The sequence below is a fragment of the Mercurialis annua genome, linkage group LG5 (genome assembly GCF_937616625.2).
Source record: "Mercurialis annua linkage group LG5, ddMerAnnu1.2, whole genome shotgun sequence".
Classification (NCBI taxonomy): domain Eukaryota; kingdom Viridiplantae; phylum Streptophyta; class Magnoliopsida; order Malpighiales; family Euphorbiaceae; genus Mercurialis; species Mercurialis annua.
This window is the reverse complement of record NC_065574.1, coordinates 38225520-38233786: the sequence shown is the minus strand read 5'-3', so window position 1 is coordinate 38233786 and position 8267 is coordinate 38225520. Positions and strand designations below refer to the sequence as shown.

Sequence of the window (8267 nt, the reverse complement as noted above, 5' to 3'; positions counted from 1 at the left end):
ATTTTAGTTATTTTTATACTTTGTGATTCTTGGATTTTACGTTGGTTTTCTTGTTTGTGTTTGCGCAGGTGTTTTGGTTAGTGTATGCCTAATACACGACGTGCCAAAAAACCGCTAGAACCGTTTCACCAAGATTTAACATCTTTCGAAAGAAGTATCCGAAAAACAGTGCGGAAATCCAAAACAATGGAGGACGACCGTAACCCTCCGTTGAATCACGAGGGGATTGTTCCACCACCACCACCACCACATGATGGCCTAGCTCTTAATATGCCAAACGAGAGGGTTGACCCTCTTCCCGAAAGACGTACCTTGGGTGAGTTCTTCTTACCCAATGTGGACAAAGCCAACTATGGATGTTTTGCACCTCCTATCCTCGCTAACAATTTTGAAATCAAGCCGGGAACGATTCAACTACTTGAAAGTCGTTGCCAATTTTATGGGTTGGAACGCGAGGATCCAAACGCTCATCTTTCAAAATTCACGGAGGTGTGCAACACATTCAAAATCCATAATGTGACGGAGGATCAAATGAAGCTTCGTCTTTTCCCTTTCTCTTTGAGGGATAAGGCGAGGAATTGGATTCAATCACTTCCAAGCACCTCAATCACAACATGGAAGAAATTGGCACAAGCTTTTCTCAATAAGTATTTCTCTATGGGAAAAACGGAGAGGATGATCAAGGAAATTATAGATTTTCTCCAATTACATGGTGAATCTCTATACCAAGCTTGGGAACGCTTCAAAGAGCTTCAAACAAATTGTCCGCATCATCATCTAGGAAGGGAGCATCTTGTCTCTATTTTCTACAGTGGTACCAATGAGGGAACACAGGCAACGATTGATGCGGCATCGGGAGGATCACTTATGAAGAAAACTTATGATGAGGCCAATAACTTGCTAGAGGAACTCGCTACAAATAGTTGTTCTTGGTCAACCGAGCGGATGAGGCAACCACCTCAAAAGGGTATAATGACCCTCGAGCAAACCCAAGAATTTGAAGCAATGAAAGCGAAGAATGCGACACTTCTAACACAACTCGAGATGTACAAACAACAAGCAAATCAAAGGAATGCTCAACTTGCGGTAGTTCAAATGGGTTGCGAGACTTGTGATAGGCACGATCATTCGGGAATGGATTGCCCCATCCTACATCAAAACTCAAATGAGCAAGTCAACTATGTCAATGGGCAAAGGCAAGGCAATGACCCATATTCCAACACCTATAATCCGGGGTGGAGGAATCATCCTAACTTTTCATGGAGGGACAATTCGGGTCAAGCCAATGCCAACCCAAATATGGGAGGAGCAAATTTCCAAGGAGGAAACCGTGGTCCACAAAACCAAGGCAACTTCAACAACTACCGACCACAACACCCACCCGGTTTTCAAAATCGGAATACGGATGAGGGGAGCAAAATTGACAAGCTTATTGAGGAAGTTAGAACCGGTTTTAAGAACCAAGCTTCCGTCAATCACCATCTCGAGACTCAAATTTCTCAACTTGCCATCTCGCTTCAAAATAGAGCTCAAAGGGTTTACCGTCTAAAATGGAATCAAATCCAAGGGAGCAAGTCAAAGCTATTGAACTCCGAAGCGGGAAAGAACTTGATGATCCACATGCAAGTAAAGAGAAAGCGGTCGATTTAACAACGGGAACAAATGAGGAGGAAGTAACCGAACATCCATATGTTAAACCGCCGCCTCCTCCTCCATTTGTGCCGAAGGTCCCTTTCCCGAGACGATTAAAGAAGACGCAGGACAACCAAAAATTCCATAAATTTCTGGAAATTTTCAAGAAACTCCAAATTAACATAAGCTTTGCGTGAGATGCCTCAATACGTGAAGTTTCTCAAAGAAATCATAACGAAGAAACGGAGTTGGGACGACAAAGGCACAATTTCCCTAACGGAAAATTGTAGCTCACTCATCCTTAGTGACTTGCCCACCAAGCTTAAGGACCCAGGGAGTTTTACAATTCCATGCAAAATAGGCGATTTAAATTCAATTAATTGTCTATGTGATTTAGGGGCAAGTATCAATCTAATGCCTTTGTTTCTTTTCAGGGATATTTTTGGTGATCAAACATTGAAGCAAACATCGATGATGTTTCAATTGGCGGACCATTCACTCAAAAAGCCATACGGAGTGGTAGAAGATGTTCTAGTCAAAGTAGACAAATTCATCTTTCCGGTGGATATCGTCGTACTTGACTATGCGGCGGATAAAACATGCCCTATGATTCTTGGGCGTCCCTTCATGAACACGGGGAGGGCATTGATAGATGTGCACGCCGGACGACTCACTTTGCGTATCGATGATGACAAAGTGGAGTTTGATATGAAAAGGATGATGTGCAGCACTTTTGAGGAGGTAGAATGCATGAAATTGGATATGATTGATGGAATCGTGGAAGAACTTCTCCCGGTTTCAAAAGTCATATTTCATTCTGATGAGACACATGAAACCACCGGGGAAGAATATTCCAAAGAAGATGAGCCGAAAGCCGAAAATTTGATTAGAAGAGAGAGCGTGACACCACCTTCTTCTATTTCTCCACCAAAGGTTGAGCTTAAAACGTTACCATCTCACTTACGGTATGCGTTTTTAGGCGACAACATGACACTTCCCATCATCATCTCAAACAAATTGTCGAAAACGCAAGAAGCGAGAGTTGTCAAAGTGGTGAAGCAACATATATTGGCGATCGGTTGGCAAATTTCGGACATCCGAGGAATTAGTCCATCGGTGGTCATTCACAAGATCCACCTAGAAAGTGAGTCAAGAGCATCGGCTCAAAAACAACGGCGCTTGAATCCAAATATGAAGGAGGTCGTGCACAAAGAGATAGTAAAACTTCTCGACGCCGGAATTATATACCCCATATCCGATAGTGCGTGGGTTAGTCCCATTCAATGCGTTCCAAAGAAAGGGGGAATGATGGTGATTGAAAACGAGAAGGGTGAGCAAATTTCCACTAGGACGGTAACAGGATGGCATGTTTGTATTGACTACCGCAAGTTAAATACGGAGACAAGGAAGGACCATTTTCCATTACCATTTATCGATCAAATGTTGGAGCGGGTAGCGGGCCATGCTTATTATTGTTTCCTCGATGGATATTCTGGGTACAATCAAATTCTTATCTTCCCGGATGACCAAGAGAAAACAACTTTCACATGTCCTTATGCAACGTTTGCTTACCGGAGGATGCCATTTGGTCTTTGTAATTCACCGGCAACATTTCAACGATGTATGACCTCCATCTTCGCCGATATGATTGAAGATATTATGAAGGTCTTCATGGATGATTTTTCGGTATTCGGGGACTCTTTTGAGATGTGCTTGAATAATCTTGAACGAGTATTGGCCCGGTGTGAGGAGACCAATCTAGTCTTGAATTGGGAGAAATGCCATTTCATGGTAGAGGAAGGAATTGTCTTGGGACATAAAATCTCCAAGGCCGACATTGAAGTAGATAGAGCAAAAACGGAAATCATCGAGAAATTACCACCACCAACTACCGTAAAAGGAGTTCGTGCCTTCTCAAGGCACGCCGTGTTTTATCGACGATTTATCAAAAATTTCTCTTCCATTGCTCGTCCTTTAACTAATTTTCTTGTTAAAGACATTCCTTATGAATTTACTAATGATTGCCTTGTTGCTTTTTCTAGGTTGAAGGAAGCTCTTATCTCGGCCCCAATTATTTCATCACCCGATTGGACTCTTCCTTTCGAACTCATGTGTGATGCAAGCGATATAGCACTTGGGTGCGTATTGGGGCAACGGAAGGAGAAAAAGCTTCATGTGATATACTATGCGAGCCGAACATTGGCGGGTGCTCAACTCAATTACACCACCACCGAAAAAGAGATGCTTGCGGTGGTGTTCGCATTGGATAAATTTCGGTCGTACTTACTTTTCTCTAAGGTTATCATCTATACGGACCATGCGGCATTTCGATACCTTTTTGCAAAGCAAGATGTTAAACCGAGACTAATCCGATGGGTGCTTCTTATGCAAGAGTTTGACATCGAAATTCGCGACAAGAATGGAACGGAGAACGTCGTCGCCGACCACTTGTTAAGGTTAGAAATTCCGGAACCAATTATAAGTGGCGTAGAGATTAATGAAACATTTCTGGATGAGATGTTGATGGTACTTTCGGAAGTAGAAACGCCATGGTATGCGGATATTGCAAACTATCTATCTTCCGAAATAATGCCACCGGACTTGACTTACCACCAAAGGAAGAAGTTCTTGAGCGATGCTAAACGATTTCTATGGGAGGAACCGTACCTCTTCAAGGTGTGTGGAAATGGGATTTTGAGGAGATGTGTACCACTACAAGAGATGATGCCTATACTTAGTCAATGCCATTCGTCGGACTATGCGGGTCACTATGGTACATCAAGGACCGCCGCTCGTGTGCTATAGTGCGGATTCTTTTGGCCTACGCTATTTCGCGATGCAAAAGACTTTGTTAGTCATTGCGATCGATGCCAAAGAGTGGGGAACATATCTAAGAGAGATGAGATGCCGCTTACCAACATTCAAGAGGTGGAACTTTTCGATGTGTGGGGAATAGACTTCATGGGTCCATTTCCTATGTCGTTTAGAAAGCAATACATATTGGTGTGCGTAGATTACGTTTCAAAATGGGTAGAGGCGGAAGCATTACCCACTAACGATGCCAAAGTTGTGTTGGATTTTCTCAAACGTTTGATGAATCGATATGGGAATCCTAGAGCAATAATAAGCGACGGTGGATCTCACTTTTGCAATAGGCAATTCGATGCCTTGATGCGGAAGTATAAAGTCTATCATCGGGTCGCTACTCCGTACCATCCTCAAACGAGCGGGCAAGTTGAAGTTTCTAACTGTGAGCTAAAAAGAATTCTAGAGAGAACGGTTAATAACACAAGGAAAGATTGGTCGCTAAAACTAGATGATGCATTATGGGCATATCGTATGGCTTTTAAAACGCCTCTCGGGATGTCTCCATATCGTATTATTTTTGGGAAAGCGTGCCATCTTCCGTGGAACTTGAACATAGAGCATATTGGGCCATAAAAAAGCTTAATTTTGACCTTAAAGCGGCGGGGGAGAAACGTATGCTTCAACTCAATGAGTTGGACGAATTTCGGTTAAATGCCTACGAAAACGCCAAGCTTTACAAGGATAAGACGAAACGATGGCACGATGCTCATATCGTTCCTAAAACTTTTTCGGAAGGGTCGTTTGTCTTGCTCTACAACTCACGCCTCAAATTATTTCCCGGAAAATTGAAGTCTCGTTGGAGCGATCCCTTCAAAATTCAAAGTGTGGCAAGTCATGGAGCTTTGGAATAGGAGAATGCTACTGATGAAGTCTTCAAGGTAAATGGACAACGGTGCAAACCGTATCTTGGACCTTTGACGGATCAAGTGGTGGAACAAATCATGTTCACCACTCCTCCATAAATTCCGGGCCACGGTCTAGCTTTTGACCAAAAATAAAGCGCACTCGGGAGGCAATCCCGAGAGGTTCGTGTTTTTTTTTATTTTATTTTATGATTTTGCTTATTTTTGAAATTTTGTTTGTTTATGTTTTATTTTGTTTCTGTTTAATTCCGAGGTGAGTTTTTGTTTTTGTTAGTGCAGGCATTTAAAAGGGTTTATCAAAAGTCTCGGAAGGGTTTCTAGATGAATTGACGTTTCAAACGAGACCTTTACAGAATTATTCAAAATTTGGCTCAAGTAAGGGCTTTCCCGTTCGAAAACATGGATTTTCGAACGAGACATGCAAATTTGGCCTTGGTCTCGTTCGAGAATCCCTTTCTCGTTCGAGACCAAGAGAAATTTGCAAAGCCAAAAACGCTCGGTTAAGGGTTTTTTTCAAACGAGAATGATTTTCTCGTTCGTACCCAGACAATTTTGCCTATTTCCCGTTCGAGAAAATGCTTTCCCGTTCGAGAACCAAGGCAATTTTGCCTGGGTTCGATTAGGTTTCGAACGGGAAAAATATGGAACAAACGAATTTCTTTTGAAAATTGCATTTTCCCGTTCGAAAAAACCTATTCCCGTTCGGGAATCCATCAAAAATAGTGGGAAATTTGAATTTTTCATTTAAAACTTTTGACTTAAAGTGTGGTAGATTTCTTGGGACTTGTGTTTCTTTTGAGACTTGTGTTTCTTTTGAAACTAGTGTTTCTTTGAGATTTGTGCTTTGAAAAATTTGAATTTTTCACTTGGATTGATGACTTGGCAAATCTGAACCATTCATTAGTGCTTAAATTTCACTTGGATTGATTACATGGTGTTGATCTAAACCGTTAAATCAATTCAAAGTTATTAAATGGAAAGTTTGAATTTAGTGGTAGGAAATCTTGAGATTTGATATTTTTTCCCTATAAATACCTTGCATTTTTCCACTTTTTATTTCACACACATTCTTCTTCTAATACTCTTCTTTTCTTATTCTCCAAATTTTTGCTTAGAAAAAATTCTCATTCCGAAATAATGGTGCGAAGCAAGAATGCCGAAAATCAACCAATCCGCCGTTCAAGCACAAGAAATCAAGAGGCGGTTATTCCATCATTACCGGCCGTTGGAAGAAGTCGCTCAATCAACCGCTCCCTCCGTCTCTAGGCCTAGCACCTCGGCGATTTTGACATCCCGTTATCAAGCACCTTTCCAAATCCATACGGAGGAGGAAGGTGACTTGTATTCAAATATTAAGGAGCGGGATATGGCGGCTCCATTTCAAATTGATTTCGATGATATGGAGCGCCTCGGTATTAAAGATGAAATTGAGCGGTACTTAGACATCTTCGGTCTAACGGCGTTGGCCAAGGTAAGTCACCATTCTTACGATGAGATGACTCTTAAGTTCTTTTCTACTCTTCAACCGGTTTGCGGTTCTCCTACTTCCATTACTTTCCGCATCAACAACACTAGTCATACTTTTAGTGTTGAAGATTTAGTGGAACTTTTTGGAATGAGGGGAACGGGATTGGTCAATTGGGCTCAAGAGTTCGATCAAGTGGCAATTTGGCGGGAATTGACGGATCGTGACGATTATAAGTCCAAGGTGTCAAAGATGAATGAAGTCAAAGACATCAACATTGTGGTGTTCTTGAAATGGTTTGGGCACTCTTTTGGCGGGCGTAATGAGTACTCCAAGGTGGCGAAGAGTGATCTTTTGGCATTGAATGCCATTTTACATCCGGAGATTGACGCCTACCAAGTCAACACGGCTTATCGTCTTTTGAAGCGATTAAGGGCGGTTCCACAAGAATTGTCGAAGATTGGCTATGGATGGTTTGTTCGTGCATTGGCCGAGAAGTACAATTGTATGCCCACGGCATCTACCTTGGCAACTTTCGAGTCCACTCCGGCGCGGGTAATAAATATTAACCATTTAGATGTGGCCGGGTATGTGAAGAGGGGCAGAATTATTCCCTATAATAGAAGGGTGCGATTGTTGTCAAGAGCCGAAAGAGAAGCGGCGGCACAAGAAGAGAGAGCGGAAGAAAAAGGAGGAGACGTGGAAGGAAGAGTAGGAAGGCGAGCGGGGAAGGAACCCGCGGAAACTTCTCAAGCCGGCGAGGCGGCTAATGTTTCCGGGTTTGATCAACGGTTTTCTGAGTTGGTTGAACAAAACCGGACCGGATGGGAGCAAAACCGGGATGGTTGGGAAACTAACCAAAAATTACTTGAAGATATCCGACGTGAGCAACATGTTGGTCTTGCACAACTTCAATGGAGGCAAGATCGAATGCGGGCACGGCTTAATCGGCAAGAGGATTTTCTTCGGGGTCATTTTAATGTCGCCGGCGGAGAGCGTTATCCATCACCAGAACCATCACCGAATCCACCGGCCTTTGACTAGAGCGAGATTTGTTTTCCTAAACCCAAACTCCTTTAATTTTCTGTTTTTATTTTTTCTTATTTCTTAGCTTTGGGGACATAGCTAGAAATAGTGTGAGGAGGGGGGAAGAATTCGTTTGGGTTATTTTCGGTGATTTATCTTTATTTTCAGCTTTATTTTTGTTTTTATTAGGGTGTTGAAGTAGTTTATTTTCAGTTTTTCTTTTTATTTTTAGTAGAATGTATTAGGGTATTAATGTAGTTTATTTTCAAAGGCTTGTATCTCTCCAATCTTTGTCTTTAATTATGAAAAGTGTTAGTTGATTTGGTGTGTATCTTAATTAATTTGTCAATCTTAGATTTCCCCGAATCGATGAATGTATGAACGCGATTTCTTAATTCGACAATTGATAAGCG

At 42.0% G+C, this 8267-nt stretch overlaps 1 non-coding gene across 1 annotated transcript; it reads right to left on the bottom strand.

The window, feature by feature from the left end:
* Window positions 1-672: 672 nt before the first annotated feature.
* Window positions 673-779, bottom strand: LOC126685199 (small nucleolar RNA R71). The gene has a single exon (XR_007643311.1). It is a non-coding gene; the product is annotated as a small nucleolar RNA R71 (small nucleolar RNA).
* Window positions 780-8267: the final 7488 nt, after the last annotated feature.